This window comes from Muntiacus reevesi, unplaced genomic scaffold (genome assembly GCF_963930625.1).
Source record: "Muntiacus reevesi unplaced genomic scaffold, mMunRee1.1 SCAFFOLD_120, whole genome shotgun sequence".
NCBI lineage: Eukaryota > Metazoa > Chordata > Mammalia > Artiodactyla > Cervidae > Muntiacus > Muntiacus reevesi.
In genome coordinates, this window is record NW_027078001.1 from 213231 (window position 1) to 237107 (window position 23877).

At 36.9% G+C, this 23877-nt stretch overlaps 1 long non-coding RNA gene across 1 annotated transcript; it reads left to right on the plus strand.

The window, feature by feature from the left end:
• The first annotated feature begins 960 nt into the window (after positions 1-960).
• Positions 961-23013, plus strand: LOC136155337 (uncharacterized). The gene is made up of 3 exons (XR_010660790.1): positions 961-1013; positions 16627-16705; positions 22483-23013. It is a non-coding gene; the product is annotated as an uncharacterized lncRNA (long non-coding RNA).
• Positions 23014-23877: the final 864 nt, after the last annotated feature.

Here is a 23877-nt window from a genome sequence, read left to right on the forward strand (position 1 = left end):
TCACCCTTGACAGTGAGTGTGTGGAGTCCTAACCCCTGGACCTCCAGGGAATTGCCCACATGCAGCTTTTTATTGGACTTACAGAGCATGAAGAATCTACAGCACTTCCTTATTCCCTTCGTGGTCTGTTATAACTGTCACTCATTATTTTGTCCAGCTGTTCTTTTAGCCTTGGAGCATGTCTTTGTAAGTTTCTTTGCCTTCTCCTTTTTTCATTTTTTATACCTAGCAGTTACCACAACATCTGGAATTGTAGTTAAGAGGGCTAATAAAGTTTTGAATGCACTAACACCCACTCCATGAAGAAGTACTTTTTTTGGTTTGTTTCAACTTTGGTTCATATTTATATTTTTACCAAAAAGTTTGTGTTATCTTGCAATTTATTTTTATATAAAAGCTTTTCTTTATTCTGTCTTCTTTATTTTACATGTGGGAAAGTTCTCTCTATTTAGTCTCCATGTACATAAGAATCCTGAAGTGAGGTATAAACTTAAGGATGATGGACCTGATCCTTGATTTTTCTATTTTGTCCACATTAATATTCTAATTTTTAACAGTTCAAAGTAGTGCTTCTTCAGGGCAGAAGAATTGTAAGGTAACTGAAAATAGGCTTACCTTAACTGGATAAATATATATATTTTAAAGAGCTAGTACAATTTAATTAAAACTATTTGTGACTGTGGGGCAGTAAAAGTGTTTCAACTCTTCACTTCACATCAGAAAGCCAGGCTGAGCCTAGCAGTGATCATCAAGTTTTAGGACTTCTTAGAGTAAAAAATAACTTTCTTATGATAACTTATGTATTTGTTTATTCATTTTCTTTATGGATACTTATATGCTTTTTTATTTTTACTGATAAACACAAGATATTAACATTTCCATTTTACTTGTGGTTTTAGTTTTCCTTACAAACAGATATGACCAGAAGGCAGTTGGAATACGAGGCAAGGCAAATCAGAGTTGCAATGGAAGAACAACTAGGTAGTTGCCAGGATATGGAAAAACGAGCACAGGTAACATATTTATTATTAAACTATGAAACAGTAGTAGCTAGATTTCTATGAAGAATCTAATGAATTACAGCTCTGTTAACTTTGGTTAAGTTTTATTCTTAAAGATTTTTTAAAGTCTATCTTTACTTTGGCACTAGTTCAAAATAAGAATAGTTTACTATGGCTGCTGGGAAGCATAACCAGTATTCACATAATTCTGCCTTCATATTTCAATTCTCGGATACTGTTCTGCTATGCCTTGGAATTATAAGAGGGAAGAAGAATTCAATTCTGGTCATCTTATTAGTTGCTAGCTAACTTCAGTTATCCTTTGAGATTTTTACTTCTGTGTTTGTGTAATGAAAAAAGGAAAGTCTCATTCGAGGAGAGAAACATATAAAAAGAACCTTGGGAAGAGAAACAAATTGAATGGAGAACATTCTCATGTTTCTACCCTCAACTATGTAAAGAAAGAATATTGGCATAAGAAAGGATTTCTTAAGACATTAGACTAATTATAAAGACTGGTAAAATTCTACTATTTTAAACTTAAGAATTTATCTTATATTAGGTACCTTAAAGAAAATGAAAAGGGGAAAAAGCATGTTTGGGAATTCCCTGTCTGTCCATTTGTTTGGACTCAGTGCTGTTACTGCCAGGCCCTGAGTTCAGTCTGTGGTCAGAGAACTAAGATCCCGCAAGCCAAAATGGCACGGCCAAAAGAAGAAAATAAAAAGGTGAAAAGATAAGTTACATATTGGGAGAAGGTATTTATCACCATATAAGTGGTATGGAATCAAGAATATATAATGAATTTCCAAAGATACTTTAAATTATATGATACAATTAATACAGATTTAGTATTTGTAACAGTTGGTGTTTTCATGAAATTATTTTAAAATACCAGGCAGATTTTGTTTGTTGATAGAAAAACTATGAGAAATTTTACTCTGGTTTATATGAATTTACGTTTTTAGAATGTGAATTTATGGAATACTGTATACATGTTTTTCTATATCTGTTAATGTGTTTGCTTTTAGAGGTTCTTAAGAAATGAGATGTTGATATGAAAATGTCTGTATTAATGTATAAATATAAATAAGTATATTCCAGACAGCTTACTCTAGAACAGGTTAACTTGAGTTCTTTCTTGGCCATTTTGTCCAGATATGTGCAGATGTATTCATTTTAATTTTGTTCTGGAATATAGTGTTCTTTTGCTAGTTAATATTCTAAGGAATTTTTAGTCCATATTTTATAAATACAGCAAACATTCATTTATTCTGGAAATATATTAAGCTTAGGGCTAAAGAGATATTGTACACAAAGCAAAAATGGAAGTATTTGCAGTACATATGAGGAGTTACTATCCCTAATATACAGGGAGCACCTACAAATCAATTGAAAACAAGACAACCAAAGAGGAAAATAATCAGAAGGTATGAGTAGTCCCATCACAAAAGTACAAGTGGTTAATAAATCATTGTTAAAATATACTTAAACGTCACTAGTTATCAGGGAAAAGTAACATACAATAATGTTGTTTTTTGTTTGTGGTGGTGGTTTCTTGTTTGGTTGGTTAATTTTCTGCCTATCAGGCTGGCAAAAGCTTTAAAGTTTAGTGTCATGTAATACTGGTGAGATTTTGAGAGATTGTAATATGAAGCATCGTTGTCTGCCTGTTGTAAGAATAAACTGGTACAGTCCTGAAGGACTCTGTAGCACTACCTGTCAAAGTTAAAATGTTTGTACCCTCTGACATAGTAATTCTGTAAGACTCTCAGAATATGTCCTCCAGGAATGTCGAGTTAAAGCAGCAAGAATATAAGTATGGATTTTATGCTATTCATCACAACACTGTAAGACAGAGAGAGAGAGACGATTGCAGTGTCCACCATTTGGGTAGTTATTAAATTATTACATTAGTAGTATGCAACTCTTACAAACACTAATAATTAGGTAATGGGAATAATGAAAATAATTGTCCATAGTAATTCTCTCCCTCATAACTCTGCTTGAGTGACTCAGCACGTAAGACTAGAATGGTCAGCTAACGAACATGAAAGTGAATTCCAAGAAGGCCTGAGGCCATGAGAAAAAAAATGTGTTACCTCCTTTGCAAGGAAAAGATGGATAAAAATTCCAAGTAAAATAAAAATAGAGTGAAAGTTTTTTTAAAAAACAATCATGTACCAGAAACAGAAGCCAACATTATATTAGATTGAGAAAATAGAGAAATAATTAGATTATTACCTTTGCAGTCATTAACATGGTTTGCCGCTTGCTCTCATCACTATTACTTAACTTTGTTTGGAGGTTCCACTAATTCAGGTAGAAAGAAAACAAATTGTTTAACTACTGCACTATTTTCCAACTAGAAGGGAAGAGAGCAAATAATTGTCATTTGTAAACTACATTGTTGTCTACCTAGAAAAACCATGGTGAAGAGCCAAAAAGTTTTTCAGCTAATGAGAGAACTCAGTAGGGTGGCTGGAGTTAAGATACATTAGGGTTTCTCTATTAGCAATGACTACCATTTGGAAATGGAAATTGGGTAGAATGATCTCTTCATAATGACAGGAAATTTTAAAATACCAAACACAGACCACATGAAGAAAAATATAAAATTGCTAAAGGACACACTATGGGGCCCTAGAAGTAGAAAAGCCTGTGTGGCTCTCTGCATTGTATTTGTGTTATCTGGTTGCAGTGATGCCAGGGATATCACAGAAGAGGGGCCAACTAAGATTGTAAGGTCCTGCAGGGTATGGAGGAGTGAAGTGAGTAGTCAGACCACTCTTGCTGTCTGTACATCCTGTGAATGCCTGCTTCCCCTGCACCCTGCATACAAGCCTGACCTTCCCACACACTTGCCCCTGGCCCCAGCTATTGTCTGTGCTGATCACTGGGGCAGTGAAGGGCATTCCCCCTCTGTGGCTTTCCCTGGCAACTGATGAGCCAGCCTGACATCACTGTGTAACTGGCACTCTCCCCTTCCACCCAAGAGGGAAGCCTGCTGCGTGTCCTGCCTGCCATCCGTCACACATGGTAGGGTATCACTCCAGGACTTTGTTTCAGGTGTGTAAGATCCCCCTTCCATTAAACCACTGATGTCTCTGTTGCTAAAAATAAATAAGATCCCTGGGTGAGAAGATTTTAATATCCTAATAATGTCTTTTCTTTAAAAAGTTGATATAGAAATATAATATGATTCTAGTCATAATCTTAATTTTTTTAGAGCCCGGAAAAATGATTTTTAAGTTTGTAAAGTAAGAATTTCCAAAAGTATTTAAGAAAATTATAGTGAGTGAGGATTTACCTTACCATTTGGTAAAATTTGCTGTAAAGGTGTTGCAGTAATCACAGTATGATATTAATAGCACAGGAATAGACATAGGCAAATAGAACAGAATAGAGACTAGAAAAAGATGTAAGAAAATCTGGAATCTTTTAATGATAGAAGTTGCAAGTTTGGGGGGGGGGGAATGGTAAATAACTCAGTGAGAACATAGATGATAACTGGGAACCTTTCTGGTGGTGGTTGTTTTTTAGTCACTAAGTCGTGTCCGAGTCTTTCTTGACCCTGTGAACTGTAGGCCGTCAGCCTTCTCTGTCCATGGGATTTCTCAGGCAAGAATACTGGAATGGGTCGCCATTTCCTTCTCCAGGGGATCTTCCTGACCCAGGGATTGAACCCACATCTCCTTCATTGGCAGGCAGATTCTTTACCACTGAGCCACCAAGGAAGCCCTATCTAGTAGTAGAGAAATTAAATTAGATCCCTACCTCACATCTTGTACATGAAGAGTTACAGGTGAGTTAAATATCTAAATGTAAAAAATAAAATTAATAGAAGAAAATATAGGACAAGAGAGATCTTAATTAAGAATGGAAACTCAAAAGCAATAGGAGGGGACAGGATTTATTTTGTAAAATTTTAAAGCATTCATCCTGCAGGAAAAAAAAATACGGGAAACTATTTGTGACACATCAAGGGGGAAAGGTTTAATATCCCTGTACTGTAAGAATTCTACAAACTAAGAAGAAAAAGACAACTTTTTATATGGGCAGAGGATGTAATCATTCAGTTTATTGAAAAGAAAATGCAGATGACCAATAAAACACATACAAATGACTGTGGAACAGTTTTGGGGAAATTGAAACAAAATCCACTCTTGCCCATGCCTATTTGAATTAGTCTCTGCCTGTCTCCATTAACAGTTTGGTTATTTATTTATTTGTTTCTTTATTTGTTCAACACAAATTTGGGCTCATAGTATGGTGCTCCCTACTCTCCTCTATGCGTGTAAGAAAAGGTTGGATAAATGTACATCAGCTTATTCATAAGAGCTTTTTCTGGGAGTTGGGGATTGGTAGAACGAAAGTTACTTATCCTTCTGTGCTGCCGTAATGTTTTATAAATACATGGATGACATAGTTCTGTGTAGCTTTACCTGTTTTCTGCTTGACATATATTTAGGTGATTTATAATTTCTCACTGTTGAAACAACTCTGATAAACATACTTATCCATATCCTATAAACGTGCACAAAAGTTTTTCTAGGTCAAGAGTCTTTTTCTTAGAGGGCTGTATGGTAAGTAGCTTAGACTTTGTCAGCCATGTGGTCTGTTGCAACTACTCAACTCTGCCTTTGTAGCAAGAAAGCAACCATAGACAACAGTATATGAGCAAATGAGCATGACTGTGTTTCAGTAAAACATGATTCATAAACAGATGACTGGCAAGCCTTAACTTGCTGACCTCTGCTCTGGTACACATACCTGAAAGCATAATTGCTGGTCCTAAGGTAGGAGTGTTCTGAATAGTGTTGGCCAGATTGCCCTCAAAATGATTTTATCAGTTTGCGTTTCTCCCAGGAGTATATGAGAATTCTGTTTCCTTTGACTCTTGTTTTCTTTTTTTCCTTCAGAAATTGTGAGTCAAACTTTATAATTAACAATCAATGAGCATATGAAACATTATCTTGTCATTTAGTTTATACTTTCATGAGTACTACTGAAGTTGAATATCTTTTCATATATGTATTAGACTTTTAAGATTTTCTTTTTGCTGTTTTTTTCATATTGTTAGATGTCTTATTCATTTATATTTGAGAGATATTTTAATATACTCTTAATACCCATCTGTTATACATGATGTATTTCATAACTGTTCCCTGCCAAATCTGTTACCTACTTTTGCTTAATGATAACAAAAAATTATTTTTTATTGTAATGCTAAATTAGTTATATTGTCGTATTTGTGCTTTCTTCAACCTATTTTTACATCTTTTCCTATCTTTAAATATACCCTATTTTTTTCTAGTAAGTCTAATGTTTTATTTTTCAATTAGATCGTTAATTCATCTCAGATTTGCTATTATATATGTTTTAGAGGTCAGTAAGTCAGTTCAGTTGCTCAGTGATGTCCGACTCTTTGCGACCCCATGAACCGCAGCACGCCAGGCCTCCCTGTCCATCACCAACTCCCGGAGTCCACCCAAACCCATGTCCATTGAGTCGGTGATGCCATCCAGCCATCTCATCCTCTGTCATCCCCTTCTCCTCCCGCCCTCAATCTTTCCCAGCATCAGGGTCATTTCAAATGACTCATTTCTTCACATCAGGTGGCCAAAGTATTGGAGTTTCAGCTTCACTATCAGTCCTTCCAATGAATACACAGGACTGCTCTCCTTTAGGATGGACTGGTTGGATCTCCTTGCAGTCCAAGGGACTCTCAAGAGTCTTCTCCAGGGAGGTGGGAGAGGGGATCGGGATGGGGAATAAAAAAAAAAAAAAAGAGTCTTCTCTTTTGAACACCACAGTTCAAAAGCATCAATTCTTCGGCACTCAACTTTCTTTATAATCCAACAATCCATACATGACCATTGGAAAAACCATAGCCTTGACTAGACGGATGTTTGTTGGCAAAGTAATGTCTCTGCTTTTTAATATGCTGTCTAGGTTGGTCATAACTTTCCTTCTAAGGAGTAAGTGTCTTTTAATTTCATGGCTGCAATCACCATCTGCAGTGATTTTGGAGCCCCAAAAAATAAACTCAGCCATTGTTTCCCCAACTATTTTCCATGAAGTGATGGGACCAGTTGCCATGATCTTAAGTTTTCTGAATGTTAAGCTTTAAGCCAACTTTTTCACTGCCCTCTTTCACTTTCATCAAGAGGCTCTTTAGTTCTTCACTTTCTGCCATAAGGGTGCTGTCATCTGCATATCTGAGGTTATTGATATTTCTCCTGGCAGTCTTGATTCCAGCTTGTGCTTCATCCAGCCCAGCGTTTCTCATGATGTACTCTGCACATTAGTTAATTTTAGCATATGTGCTGCCAAAGCGAGCACTGCACTTTAGTTAAATAAGTAGGGTGACAATATACAGCCTTGACGTACTCCTTTTCCTATTTGGAACCAGTCTGTTGTTCCATGTTCAGTTCTAACTGTTGTTTCCTGACCTGTATACAGGTTTCTCAAGAGGCAGGTCAGGTGGTCTGGTATTCCCATCTCTTTCAGAATTTTCCTCAGTTTGTGGTGATCTACACAGTCAGAGGCTTTGGCATAGTCAATAAAGCAGAAATAGATGTTTTTCTGGAACTCTCTTGCTTTCTCGATGTTCCAGCAGATGTTGGCGATTTGATCTCTGGTTCCTCTGCCTTTTCTAAAACCAGCTTGAACATCTGGAAGTTCACAGTTTATGTATTGTTGAAGCCTGGCTTGGAGAATTTTGAGCATTACTTTACCAACGTTTGAGATGAGTGCAATTGTGAGGTAGTTTGAGCATTCTTTGGCATTGCCTTTCTTTGGGATTGGAATGAAAACTGACCTTTTCCAGTCCGATGGCCACTGCTGAGTTTTCCAGATTTGCTGACATATTGAGTGCAGCACTTTCATAGCATCATCTTTTAGTTTTAGAGGTAGGAATCTAATTTTATGTATATATATATATAAACACTCATGCATATGATTTTTAAATGTGTGTATATAGTATATGTTATATGCAGTATAATTTCTATTCAATAATTATATAATTAGTGATATATACAGACATACAGATACACACAGATAGATATATATTTATGTTGTTAACAGAATTTTCCATTAACATTTATTGGATGCATCTCTGTTTCCCCATGGATTAGTAATGCTGTTTTTGGCATTTGAGAAGTTGTATTTGCTGAATATTTGTGAACTCTGTTCCATTAGTCTGTTTTAGCTTCTCTGGATACCACACTTGTTTTATTTGCTATAATTTTATTAATCTTAAGTCTTGTAGTATGAGTCCTACTTATTTACGTCTGTAAAAATGTGTTTATATTCTGTTTCATTACTCTTTTATTTGAAATTTAGTATCAGCTTATTTTCTTCAAGGAAAAACCTTATTGACTTTTGATTAGTTATACATTGAATTTATAAATTAATTTCAGGAGAATTTATATCTTTACAGTATGAAGATTGGATCTTGGTTGAAAGATTGGTCTCTGGATTCTAATTCCGTGTCACTTATCAGCACAGTGATCTTGTTTAAACTCTGCCTCAGTTTTCTCATTGGTAAAATGTAGAAAATGATTCCCTGTAAAAAATGTAAGGATTAAATGAGTTAATATGCATAAAACCCTTGGAGTTTAGCAAATTCCAAGTAAATATTAGGTACTGTTACTCGTTTTGTATCTCATTCATTTGGGTCTTATTTTATGCCCTTCAGAAAAGCTTTATAACATTCTTCATAAAACCCTTGTTGTTCAATTGTTAAGTCATGTCCAACTCTTTACAGCCTCATGGTCTACAGCATACCAGACTTCCCTGTCCTTCACTTTCTCCCACAGTTTGCTCAAATTCATGTCCAGTGAGTCTGTGATGCTATCCAAACATCTCATTCTCTGTAGTCCATATTCTTCATGATCCTCTTACACATCTTTTTTTTTTTCATTTATTCCTAGATATCTTAGTTTTTGTTGCTATTGTGAATGGAATTTTCTCTAGTTTACATTACTAAATTTGATGTATCCAGGAGTCTTCCTGAACTCTTTTGTTAGATTGTCTCAGTAGTTTAAGATTTTCTTGGATTTTTTCATTTAGATGTTAAATTGTCTCCAAGTAATGACAGTTTTGTCTTTTCCAGTCCTTTTTTCCCTCTTTGTATTATATAAGAAATGTAATACATCTTTGAATAAAGCAATGATAATTGGTCTTCTTCATCTCACCTTGGCTTTAAAGAGAATTCTGAAATTTCACGATTAAGTATGCTGTTTACTTAAGGTTTTTGATACCATTTATCACGTTAAGGAATTTACCTTCTATTCCTAATTTCTTGAGAGCTGTCCTGAATTCATACTGAACTATTCAGTTCACTTCTGTTCAGTGGCTCAGTTATGTCGGACTCTGCAACCCCATGGACTGCAGCACACCAGGCCTCCCTGTCCATCACCAGCTCCCGGAGTTTACTCAAGCTCATGTCCATTAAGTCAGTGTTGCCATCCAACCATCTCATCCTCTGCCGTCCCCTTCTCCTCCCGCCTTCAGTCTTTCCAGCATCAGGGTCTTTAAATGAGTCAGTTCTTCGCATCAGGTGGCCAAAGTCTTGGAGTTGAATCTTCAGCGTCAGTCCTTCCAATGAATATTCAGGACTGATTTCCTTTAGGATGGACTGGTTGGATCTCCTTGCAGTCCAAGGGACTCTCAAGAGTCTTCTCCAACACCACAGTTCAAAAGCATCTATGCTTCGGCACTCAGCTTTCTTTAAGTCCTACTCTCATATCCATGCATGGCTACTGGAAAAGCCATAGCTTTGACTAGACGGGCCCTTGTTGGAAAAGTGATGTTTCTGCTTTTTAATGTGCTGTCTAGGTGGGTCATAAATTTTCTTCCAAGGAGCAAGCGTCTTTCCTTTCACGGCTGCAGTCACCATCTGCAGTGATTTTGGAGTCCCAAAAAATAAAGTCTGTCACTGTTTCCATTGTTTCCCCCATCTATTTGCCATGAAGTGATGGGACCAGATGCCATGATCTTAATTTTGATGTTGAGTTTAGAGCCAACTGTCTCGCTCTCCTCTTTCACTTTTATTAACAGGCTTTTTAGTTCTTCTTCACTTTGTGCCATAAGGGTGGTGTCATCTGCATATCTGAGGTTATTGATATTTCTCCCAGCAGTCTTGATTCCAGCTTGTGCTTCATCCAGCCCAGCATTTCTCATGATGTACACTGCACATTAGTTAAATAAGCAGGGTGACAATATACAGCCTTGACGTACTCCTTTTCCTATTTGGAACCAGTCTGTTGTTCCATGTCCAGTTCTAACTGTTGCTTCCTGACCTGTATACAGATTTCTCAAGAGGCAGATCAGGTGGTCTGGTATTCCCGTCTCTTTCAGAATTTTCCACAGTTTGTTGTGATCCACACAGTCAAAGGCTTTGGCATAGTCAATAAAGCAGAAATAAATGTTTTTTCTGGAACTCTCTTGCTTTTTCGATGAGTCAGCAGGCGTTGGCAATTTGATCTCTGGTTCCTCTGCCTTTTCTAAATCCAGTTTGAACATCTGGAAGTTCATGGTTCACATACTGTTGAAGTCTGGTTTGGAGAATTTTGAGCATTACCTTGCTAGCATGTGAGATGAGTGCAATTGTGTGGTAGTTTGAGCATTCTTCAGCATTGCCTTTCTTTGGGATTGGAATGAAAACTGACCCTTTCCAGTCCTGCAGTCATTGCTGAGTTTTCCAAATTTGCTACCATATTGAGTGCAACACTTGCATAGCATCGTCTTTGAGGATTTGAAATAGCTTAACTGGAATTCCATCACCTCCACTAGCTTTGTTCGTAATGATGCTTCCTAGGGCCCACTTGACTTCGCATTCCAGGATGTCTGCTCTAGGTGAGTGATCATATCATTTTGATCATCTGGTTTGTGAAGATCTTTTTGTACAGTTCTTCTGTGTATTCTTGCCACCTCTTCTTAATACATTCTGCCTCTGTTGGTCCATACCATTTCTGTCCTTTATTGTGCCCATCTTTGCATGAAATATTCCCTTGGTATCTCTAATTTTCTTGACGAAATCTCATCTTTCCCTTTCTGTTGTTTTCCTCTATTTCTTTGCATTGGTCACTAAGGAAGGCTTTCTTATCTCTCCTTGCTATTCATTGGAACTCTGCATTCAAATGAGTGTATCTTTCCTTTTCTCCTTTGCCTTTCACCTCTCTTCACAGCTATTTGTAAGGCCTTCTCAGACAACCATTTTGCCTTTTTGCATTTCTTTTTCTTGGGGATGGTCTTGCTCCCTGTCTCCTGTATAATGTCACGAACCTCCGTCCATAGTTCCTCAGGCAGTCTTGTCTATCAGATCTAATCTCTTGAATCTATTTCTCACTTCCACTGCATCGTCATAAGGGATTTGATTTAGGTCATATCTGATTGGTCTGGTAGTTTTTCCCTACTTTCTTCAGTTTAAGTCTGAATTTGGCAATAAGGAGTTCATGATCTAAGCCACAGTCAGCTTCCGGTCTTGTTTTTGCTGACTCTATAGAGCTTCTCCATCTTTGGATGCAAAGAATATAATTAGTCTGATTTCAGTGTGGACCGTCTGGTGAAAACCATGTGTAGAGTCTTCTCTTGTGTTACTGGAAGAGGGTGTTTGCTATGACCAGTGTGTTCTCTTGGCAAAACTCTATTAGCCTTTGCCCTGCTTCATTCTGTACTCCAAGGCCAAGTTTGCCTGTTACTCCAGGTGTTTCTTGACTTCCTACTTTGCATTCTAGTCCCATGTAATGAAAAGGACATCTTTTTTTGGGTGTTAGTTCTAGAAGGTCTTGTAGGTCTTCACAGAACCGTTCAACTTCAGCTTCCTCAGCATTACCGGTCAGGGCACAAGCTTGGATTACCATGATACTGAATGGTTTGCCTTGGAAATGAACAGAGATCATTCTGTCATTTTTGAGACTGCACCCAAGCATTTCGAGTGCTTTTGTTGACTTATGACATTTCTTCTAAGGGATTCTTTCCCACAGTAGTAATAATGGTCATCTGAATTAAATTCACCCATTCCAATCCATTTTAGTTTGCTGATTCCTAAAATATTGACGTTCACTCTTGCCATCTCCTGTTTGACCACTTCCAGTTTGCCTTGATTCATGGACCTAGCATTCCTATGCAGTATTGCTCTATCAGCATTGGACTTTGCTTCCGTCACCATCACATCCACAACTGAATGTTGTTTTTGCTTGGCTCCATCTCGTCAGTCTTTGTGGAGTTATTTCTAGGAGCATAGTGGGCACCTACCAACCCAGGGAGTGCATCTTTCAGTGCCCTGTCTTTTTGCATTTTCATGTTGTTGTTGGGGTTCTCAAGGCAAGAATAGTGAAGTGGTTTGCCTTTCCCTTCTCCAATGGGCCATGTTTTGTCAGAACTCTCCACCATGACCCATCCATCTTGGTTGACCCTACAAGGCATGCTCATAGTTAGACTGAGTTAGACAAGGCTGTGGTCCATGTGATCAGTTTGGTTAGTTTTCTGTGATTGTGGTTTTGAGTCTGTTTGCCCTCTGATGGATCAGGATAAGAGGCTTATGAAGCTTCCTGATGGGAGAGACTGACTGAGGGGGAAACTGGGTCTTGTTCTGTTTGGCGGGGCCATGCTCTGTGAACCTTTAATCCAATCCTCTGTTGAAGGGCAGGGCTATGTTCCCTCCCTGTTATTTATCTGAGGCCAAAGTATGGTGGAGGTAGTGAAGATAATGGTGACCTCGCTCAAAAGGTCACATGCCTGCACTGCTACATCCAGTGCCCCTGACCCTGCAGCAGGCCACCGCCGACCTCTGCCTCTGCCAGAGACTCCTGGACACTCATGGGCAAGTCTGGGTCAGTCTCTTGTGGGGTCACTGCTCCTTTCTCCTGGGTCCTAGTGCACACGAGGTTCTATTTGTGCCCTCCCAGAGTCTGTTTCCCCAGTCCTGTGTGAGTTCTGGCAGCTCTATGTTGGGTTAATGGTGAGCTCCTCTGAGACAGCTTATGCCATACTCAGGTCTACTGTACTCAGAGCCCCTGCCTCTGCAGCAGTCCACTGCTGACCCACATGTTCACAGGAGACACCCAAACACAGTTCTGTCTCCGTCTCTGTGGAGTCTCTGGGTCCTGGTGCACATAAAGTTTGTTTGAGCCCTCTGAGTGTCTCTGGCGAGTATGGGGTTTGATTCTACATGGTATTTCAATATATATATCAAACTATATTACTAAATAATTTTTATATCAGTTTTTCAAAAGTCATACCATGTCTATATGCCTGAACAATTAAGCATGTTGCATTTTATTTAATTTCATAAATATTCAAGATTGTCATACAGAGAATGGAAAGAAGTGCTACTGACTTCTTCCATTTTATGTTGAGTAACGAAAGCACAAATGTTATTGTGGAAGCAGTCATCAAGGTGCAGACTTGATTACAGGGTCTAGTGACCTAATAGCAATACAGAAATACAGTTCTGTGAAGAGGAATGTTAGGTATATTTTCCTGTTTTCACCCTCTAAATATTAAAAATTTTGACTTGGGACTTTATTGGTGACGGGGAGCTGGTTATATAGAGAGAGGAAAACAATGAAATATTATGAAACTAATAAGTGTAGATAGTTTTGTTGTTTCTGTAATGCCAGGATGTATTTGGTGTCTGATGTAGAAGTAATCACTCATCTCTGCAGAATCTTTAGAGAGCTACTAAAAGTATTTCTTCTTCAGCATGTTTTCATGGTGACAATTGGACATGGTAAAATGTCTTAAATAGAAAATATTATTTACCTTCAGTTCAGTTCAGTCGCTCAGTCATGTCCAACTCTTTGTGACCCCATGAATCACAGATCACCAGGCCTTCCTGTCCATCACCAGCTCCCGGAGTTTACCCACATTCATGTCCAGCGAGTCGGTGATGCCATCCAGCCATCTCATCCTCTGTCATCCCCTTCTCCTCCTGCCCCCAATTCCTCCCAACATCAGGGTCTTTTCCAGTGAGTCAACTCTTCGCATGAGGTGGCAAAAGTATTGGAGTTTCAGCTTCAGCATCAGTCCTTCAATGAATATTCAGGACTGATCTCCTTTAGGATGGACTGGTTGGATCTCCTTGCAGTCCAAGGGACTCTCGAGTCTGCTCCAGTACCACAGTTCAAAAGCATCAATTCTTCGGTGCTCAGCTTTCTTCACAGTTCAACTCTCACATCCATACACGACCACTGGAAAAACCATAAGCTTGACTAGACGGACCTTTGTTGACAAAGTAATGTCTCTGCTTTTTAATATGCTATCTAGGTTGGTCATAACTTTCCTTCCAAGGAGTGAGCGTCTTTTAATTTCATGGCTGCAGTCACCATCTGCAGTGATTTTGGAGCCCAGGAAAATAAAGTCAGCCACTGTGTTCACTGTTTCCCCATCTATTTGCCATGAAGTAATGGGACCAGATGCCATGATCTTAGTTTTCTGAATGTTGAGCTTTAAGCCAACTTTTTCACTCTCCTCTTCCACTTTCATCAAGAGGCTCTTTAGTTCTTCACTTTCTGCCGTAAGGGTGGTGTCATCTCCGTGTCTGAGGTTATTGATATTTCTCCCAGCAGTCTGGATTCCCGCTTGTGATTCTTCAAGCCCAGCATTTCTCATGATGTACTCTTCATATAAGTTAAATAAGCACAGTGACAATATACAGCCTTGATGTACTCCTTTTCCTATTTGGAGCCAGTCTGTTGTTCCATGTTCAGTTCTAACTGTTGTTTCCTGACCTACATATAGGTTTCTCAAGAGGTGGGTCAGGTGGCCTGGTGTGACCATCTGTTTCAGAATTTTCCACAGTTTTTTGTGATCCACACGGTCAGAGGCTTTGGCATAGTCAATAAAGCAGAAATAGATGTTTTTCTGGAACTCTCTTGCTTTCTCGATGTTCCAGCGGATGTTGGCAGGTTCATCTCTGGTTCCTCTGCCTTTTCTAAAACCAGCTGGAACATCTGGAAGTTCACAGTTTATGTATTACTGAAGCCTGGCTTGGAGAATTTTGAGCATTACTTTACTAGCGTGAGAGAGGAGTGTGATTATTTACCTTAAGTTCACTATTTTCAGAATTGTGATAGAGAATTAGCATAGTTGTAGTGATACAACTGAGGGACTGAGAGAGGAAAGTTTCTTTTTTGGTGAGCACATCTGTTTTGAACTTTTCCAAAAAACAGCAACAATAATGATTCCTACTATGGCAATAAAATCATAAGGACATTGTATTTAAACAAAACTATGTATGATTCAAGGGTAAGTTTTGTATGTAAGCTTTTTAGCTGTATATACTTAAAGCTATTCGTTATAATACTTTAATTATCTATTGAAGTATACATGCTCAAAAATCTTTCATTGATGGGTGCATAATCATAAAAAGTTTGCAAATCACTCCGTCTATTTTCTGACACTTTTTCCTCATTGAAACAATTACTCTTACAATACAGTTTCTTATACCAATGTTACAGTGTCAACTATGGAATTCTGGCAGTTGATGATAAAATATTGGCAGTACTTATTTTTAAAACATTTCCCACATTTTTCACTTCCACATTGTTTGATCTGTAGTTACTGCTTTGTGTTCACTTGAAGATCTCAGTATATGGGGGAAGCAATAACTCCTACCATCATTGTGATCTTTAGTGTTTGGAGTAATGTTTAGCTGAAGTATTTGGGAAAGCTAACTCTGAAAGGTACTGCTGACCTGTAATAGGAATAACTTTAGGGAAGATTGTTCTTATTGTTTACGTACTGGTGCTTCTTAAAAAAAAGCAGATGCTCTTTCTCTTTACAGGATGCCATACTTTACATAAACTCATTATACTGTACTGACATCTGAATTAATATAAAAGTTTAAATTCAGATGTAATTTTCTTTTTGAAAGTTTTTGAGAACAGCTTTTATATACCAGTTTCACACTGTTATGTATCATGTGTTGTTCAGTTGTTCAGTCATGTCCAGGTCTTTGCTACTCTGTGAACTGCAGCATTGCCAGGCTTTCCTGTCCTTCACTGTCTCCCTGAGTTTGCTCAAACTCATGTCCATTGAAATCCATGATACCATCTAACCATCTTATCCTCTGTTGTCCCCTTCTCCTTCTGCCTTCAATGTTTCTCAGCATCAAGATCTTTTCCAGTGAGTTGGCTCTTCGCATCAGGTGGCCACAGTATTGGAGCTTCAGTTTCAGCATTAGTCCTTCCAGTGAATATTCAGGACTTTAGGATGGGCTGGTTGGATCTCCTTGCGGTCCACTGGACTCTCAAGAGTCTTCTCCAACACCACAGTTCAGAAGCATCAGTTCTTCAGCCCTCACCTTTCTTTATGGTCCAAGTAGATACATAACTTGCATTTGTACAGTTTTCCTAAATTTAGGGATCTGTTTTATAAAGTTAGATATGTTAAAAAGTTGAACTGATGCACTGATGTCCTCAGTATATGAATATGTATATGTATATGTATCTAATTCTCACATAAGAATGACTTGGCATAGAAAAAAGAATGATTTGATATAATCCTACTTTTAAATGGTAACCATAGAATGGTTAATGTTAAATTAATATTAAAAACTAATGTTTTTTTTTTAATAAAAATAGATCTAACTTGGTTACTTATTTTATTTTAGCGAAGAATAACCAGAATTCAACAAATAGAAAAGGACATACTTCGTATACGACAGCTTTTACAGTCCCAAGCAACCGAAGGTTAGTGAATTGTCTCTTTTGTTTGTAGTTATAATGATAGGTGGTTGTTCTAAGAAAAGAAAATATGTATAATTAGCATGGCGTCATTGAAATAGATGCTCTAGAGAATTGAGACACTTGATAAGCTTTTTCATTAAATTAAGTATAGATTTCAAAAATCTATACTAGTATGATTTCTTCATAACTTTTATGCAATTAAAGCTTATAGAGCCATAAATAGATACCTTACTTCAGTTATCTGTTTACATATAATTTGGCTACTAACAGTTTGTAAATAAGCTATCTCCTTGTGTAATCCATAGTAAAAGTTGATCATATACATTTATCTGTGCTTACTTTACAAACTTCATTAAAATGACAGTAAAAGGGTAAAATGAAAAAGCACAAATACCAGGGAAGGTGACAATAAAATTTGGAGAACTGCAAAGCAGATAAACAAATAATTCTTCTAGATTATGGTAGAGAGCTGACCCCAGAGTGAGCAGTAGGAGGTCACAAAGCAACTCATTTTACACTGTGGAGTCCTGAAAGTTTCCAGAGTTGGTTACACTAGGTACTTCTGGAAATGAGGATTAAAAAGGGGGTTAAAACCATATTTGTCAGCTCTTCAGCTGAAATTTGGTTTTGATCACTACACAGAAGGATGGGGTATAAAAAACCATCCCTTCAGCTATCTGTTTATAGCCACTGAATTTGGGCACTTGTCACTTTGTTTATGGGTAAATAAAAAGAAAACCTACATGGAACTTAAATGAACTATTGCTGAATAAGGAAAAATAGCATGTGGGAGGCTCAGAGAAAATAAAGTATTTCTTCTTAAGTCAACTACAGGATGACCTGTCTCTCTGCAATAAGAGCAAAAAGTGTTGAATAAAAGTCCTCATTGAACAATACAGAATTGTTGCTAGGAAAAATTGGCTCAGTATTTGGGGATATACCAATGCAAAGTTTCTAATATGCAGCCAGATTGAGACTCACATTCCAGATCATACAGGAAAAAAGAAGAGAATGCAAAGAATGAAATATCAACCTAGTGCTTTTTTCTAACTATAATTACTAAAAACATGATGAAGTGCTTGTTGATATTTTAAAATGTTTATGAGATACAAAATAGTATGTACACTTTGATCCCATTTTTTAATATGCACAAACAGTCTTTCAGAAATAATATGAAAAGGCAGGTAACCACTGCTAATACCTCCTTGTTTTCTTAGTTTGGCCAGTTTTGTAATGTTTTTATAGTAGCTGCACAGCTTTTAGAGTGAGAGAAAACTTTTGTATGCGAAACAAATCTGACGTGTCCTTTCATCACCAGCATGCTTCCCAAGTAGCTCGATGGTAAAGAATCCGCCTGCCAGCCCAGGAGACGCAGGTTCTATCACTGGGTCGGGAAGATTCCCTGGAGAACGAAATGGCAACCCACCCCAGTAGTCTTCCCTAGTAAATCCAGTAGAAAGAGACACCTGGTGGACTACCGTCCATGGGGTTGCAAAAGAGTCGGACATGACTTGGCAAGTAAACCACAGCAACAGCACTTACTGCCAGCCCTGAGAATCTGACCGGATAATGAACAGTTCTGTTTGGAGGCAGAAACTTAGTGCAAGCCCATTTACACACAGAGAAGACAACTAATTCTAATGTCAAAAAGTATAATTTTGAAAACAGTGTCTTTTAAGACTCTGGTCATGCATGCCTTGCTTTTTAAATCTCTTAGAAGCTTTGGCTTCAGTACATTGAATTTGAAATATGTAGAAACATGTACTTGCTAAGTAGTCAAGTTCAGTGTAATAGTCATATTGCTAAAAGTAGTTTAATCTGGATGTTTTAAGTCAGTATGAACCAAATATTTGTAATATACAGACTGTGTCCTTTTTGCAATATTAACTCTTCAGTACTGTTTTTTTCTTTCCAAAATAAAACAAAACTATCTCTTTACTCCTTTTTCAATGTCATTGGCATTGCTGTATGTGGCATTCTGGTTATTATGGCCCCTTTGGGTTTCCAGGGTAGTTTATCTGTGGTGTTTTGTTTTTTTTTCCCCTTGATCAAAATTACTATACTCTATTTTTAAAACTGTTTTTAGAGAGGCAACTTTTGTTTTTTATTGAGCAGCACTGCATTTATATTTTCTTTTTATATATATTTTTTCTGCTTTGAGTGTTTGCTGTTGTTTTTCTAGCTTCTTTAGTTATAGTTAGCTTTTATTCACCATCTTTCTTGTATTATGATTTTTACTGTTTGGCTGCATCAACAGGGTTGTTTTTTTTAAATTTCTAAATCAATATTTACACTTATTTTTTCTACTTGATTGACTCTTTCATGTGTGTTAAATAGCCTTCTTTGCTGTTAGTATTGCTGCACGGGGCTTCTTTTGGTCATCATTTGCCTGGTATAATATACTCACTGTCAGTACATTTCCAAACGTTACCAACATTCTGGCCTCTAGAAATTCCTAAGAAAAATTGTCATTTGTTAATAATAGTTCTCATTATCAGTACAATTATAAGTTTATTGCAGGTTGGGGGCTTGTTTGTGTTTTTTTATCTGTTCAAGATTTCATTTATATCATTGGATTTGGGACCAACTGTCTACCACCATAACCTAGTCTATTCTTGTTTCTTTTTGTTATAAAAATGGCCATATTTTTCATAGACTTAAGTCGTTACATTTATTCAGTGAATATAAACTAAAAGAAGGTATCATGTCTTATTTAAGAAAGAAAGGTTTTTAATTTTACTGTTTGCTGTTTCTTTATTACTATCAGAAGGAGAAGCTAGAAAATGGAGAAAACGGGATCAGATACTCATAAATTAGTTCACATACAGTACTGAGAAGAAAAGATGTCTGCCAAATAATTTCTCCACCATGAAGCATCTTATAACACTATCTTTGCCCTACCTGCTAACAATTCTGGTTTAAGATCTAGATGCAGGATATAACTCAGATGATATAACTATTGCACTTGATTCAAATCTCAGAAGTTCCAAGAGGGTACATGAGGCAACCAGTCCTACCACTTTCTTTTGTATTCTATAGGTTATTTACTGACAAATGTATACCATTTGGGGGGGAGGGGCCCCAAAAGATGGGAGCTATAAGGAAAATTGTGGCATGATTTAATAGTCTCTAGAAAATAGCCAATGAGAAATAGTTTTTAAAATCCCATGCAGAGTACTCTTATAACTCATTAATAAAGAGACAACCCAACTTACAAATGGGCTAAAGATTTGAATACACATTTCACCAGAAAAATTCATAGGAATGGCTAATAAGCACATGAAAATAGGCTCGACATCATTGGATGTTAAGGAAGTCAAGTTAAAACCACAATGCTATATCACTCTATACTCACTAGGATGGCTGTAATCATGAGGAAAACAATAAGCATTGGCACGGATGTGGATAAATAGAAGCTGTCATATGTTGCTGATGGGAATGTAAAATGGTTCAGCCACTTGGAAAAGTTTGGCAGTTATCTAAAGTATTAAAGGTATAGTTACCATATGACCCAGCAATTCCACTTCTAGCTATCTAAGAGAAATGAGCACATATGTCCACACAGAGACTTTAATTTGAATATTCATGGAAGTATTATTCACAGTAGCCCAAAAGTAGAAAAATGCAAAAGTGTATCAACTGGTAAATCAATAAATAAAATGTATACCGTTACAATGTAATACTACTCGGCAATTAAAAGGAACAAATTGTTGACACACACTATAACTGAGGTGCACCTCAAAAACATTATACTGAGTAAAAGTAGCTAGACATGTAAGTCCGTATATTCCATTTACAATAAACGTACAGAAAAGACGAGTTTACAGAGCAGAGTCATAGTTACTTGGAGCTGTGAGTGGGAATGGGGATTACCTATAAATGAGCATGAAGGATCTTTTTAGAATGATGAAAATGGTCTAAAACTGAAATATAGTGATTCTTGGTAAGTTTATTCAATGTCATTGAGTTGTACACTTAAAGTGGGTGAATTGTCTTAAAGGCATTTTAAATCCAACGTAACCAAAGCACAACTAATGATGGTCTCCTCCTAAGTCCTCCTTGTGACCCCCACATCCTCCAAATCCTCCTTCTCCTTTAGTATTATCTGTCTCCATGAATGGTACCACCATTATTCAGCTGTGTGAGCTAAGAAACAGAAGAGTAGTTTGTGACCCCAGATCTCTTCTTCCACTCACTGTATCCAGTCTGTCGTGCAGTCCTTCAGGTTGACCTCTGTCTCCAAGCATCAGTGCTTCCCTGGGTGTAAAGGACTGTCATCTCCCACTTACTTTAATATTTAGTCTGCAAGTTGATCTCTTGTGTTTCCCATCTTCTTAGACCATTCAAAATTTGAGTTTAAACGATCAGAATACATGCACCTTTTTCCTTTAGAGTATTGGTTATGTGGGGGCATGAGTGCCATCTGAGAATCACACTAAAATTCAACAAAATCATTAAGTTCCTTTTTTTAACCATCTCTCTGTTCTACTCTTCACACTGTAATTCTTTGATATCCTAGAGCAAACCACGTTTCTCCCATCACAGCTCCTTTGCATATGGTCTCTATTTCCCTAAATTTTTGCATGTGGTCTCTGTTTCCTTCATCCTCTGCCATATCCCGTTTCCTAGAACTCCTGTTTATATTTTAGATCTCAGTCCAAACAATACTTCCTAAGAGAGCACTTCCCCTGACTCCCACAATGTCTGATGTCCCTCTGTTATGTATCCTTATAAGCAACTTGTGCTCTTTTTTCAGAGTGCTTGTCGAAGTGTTTAACTTTACTATTGTTTCTTTCATTATTTGATAGCATCCCTGACTAGACTAAATCTGGAAGAGTGCGTTGAACGATGCCTGGGTTTGTCAGTACTGTGTTCTCCAGCCCTATTGCAAGTAACTGACATAGCACATACTCAATAATTACTTTTATATTGACATCTTCAGTGATGTCAGTGTCAAATCTTTGTAGATTTAGTGCTCGTTGATTCATTTTTTCTCTTCACTGACTTTGTATTCTCTGCTTTAGATGATTTTGTTGAATTTTGTGGTATCACTTTCCCAAGGTATTGCTTTTTCTTGTTTCTGAATTATTGGGACTACTTCTCTTTTGCCTATGTATAACTTACACTTGTTTATTGATGGAAATAGTATATGTAAATTATTTTAAAGTCACATTTTAAATGGTCTAGGAAAGCTTTATGTTTAAATAAATTCCAGTGGAAGCCATTTTGTAACATAGTTTTCCATTATTATGTCACAATTTTTAATGTGTAATTTTTAATTTTGCCTATAATGTTCCTAGAGGAGGCACACTGGTAATTGTTTCTATAAAAGATACTTGATTATTTTCTTTCTTTGATTCTGTGGTGATAGTTTTCAAAGTGACTGCTTTGTACTAGATATAATCTGTCTTGAAATTACTGCTTTTACTGGATATAATCTTGCCCTTTCACTTTACCTAACAGATGGTGGTTACATTAGAAAAGGTTTTGGTTTTATTCATATTAGAATCTAAGAGCTTATCTGTTGGTTTCATATTACTTTTATTAGCAGATGTATATAAAAATATATGTGTGTGTAAGTATAAATATACTTACATAGAAGGTATTTATAAGCTATAGTAACTGCTATATTTGCAGCTCTATTAAATACCAGAACCATGTGACCTTGCGGAAAAGACAGTTATTTGCTCTAGTTGGGTTATGTCCCCGATAGTGATGTGAGCACAGCTGGTGGAGGATGGTGTTTCTGTGGGTCTCAGAAAACCCTTTGCCTTGTGCAGCCCTAGTGTTCGAGGGACACACTTCACTTTGCTGTGACCGAGACAGGCAGCTGACAGCCCGCTGGAGGCTATGGAGTGCAGCTCCGTGCTTTTGTGAACCTGTGTCATTGAGGCCTTCAGAGCTTTAGAGCAAGAAAGAAGGAAAGCTGTGGGCTGAGAAAGCATGCACCGTTTTTGTATGTATTGATGTTAACTCCATATTAACAGAGGTCATCTCAGAGCAAGCATGAAGCTGGCTCACATGAAGCCGAACGGCAGAATGAAGGTCAAGGAGTGGCAGAAATCAACATGGCAACTGTGGGTAGCGGTCAGGTAAATAGATTATTTTATTAATTTCTTTTCTAGTTAACTATTTAAATATTTTAAAAGAAATACTGAGTGAGATGATTCTCACATGACCTGTTTCCTTCCTAAATGGATATCTCCAGAAGAATTCAGTACTAAAATGCTATGTCATTTTTCTTTATTATATTTAACTATGAAGCTTTCAAATTTCCAAGTATATTTTATAGCTCTAAAGTATGTGTCTCTGTTTTAGCCTAAAATGATTAATGTGAGTGGAGTTTCTTTGAAAAATAAATACTAAGCTGCATTTTGGTCATATGTGATTTGACCTAGTTATTACTGCTTGCATTGAATAGATTTGCTCTTTCTCTGTGGCATTCTAAGATATTTTTGTGTTTTTTAAAAAAATCATAAAGAGTTAATATTTTCATCTTCAGTTGTATTCCAGGATTATAGAAACCTAGCATTTAAATAAACAATTCTAATGCCCATTAAAATAAAAGTAAATAAATACCCTAGTCATATTTACTATTATCATCTTTAGCAAAATTATGGAAGACAATTTTTTAAAATGTAGAACATTATCTTGTTGTGCTGCCATCAGTTTTCTATTAGAGTTTGATTGGAATGTATCCTAATGAGTATTTTTCTTTGGAGTGTTCTGTATTCTCCACATTTTTTCAAGCAATATTTTATGTTTTAAATGAATGATTTTTTAAAATACAGTTTCAACTAAGTTGATTTTAAGGAAATTTTCTTACTGTTGATATAAAATATTCCTTTAGTGCCTATAGATTACTTTTAATGATACTATTTATTTGTTCTATTAGTTCATTAAAATTTAAAGCTTAAAATGTCTCATACTTAATTTAAATATTTAAATTTACCACATTTAAACAAAAATATACTTCATTTTAATATTACTGGTCCACATTGTACTGGATAATACTCTACAGATGGTAAATTAGGGCAAAAAAAATTATATTCCAATAGTACATTTGGGTTCTTTGTCTACTACTTAGGGAGTTCTCTGGGATTATCATGTGTTCCTACACATATGTAGAAAGAAGTTCTGTCTTCTTGACAAAAATCTTTTTTTTTTGCTTTAGG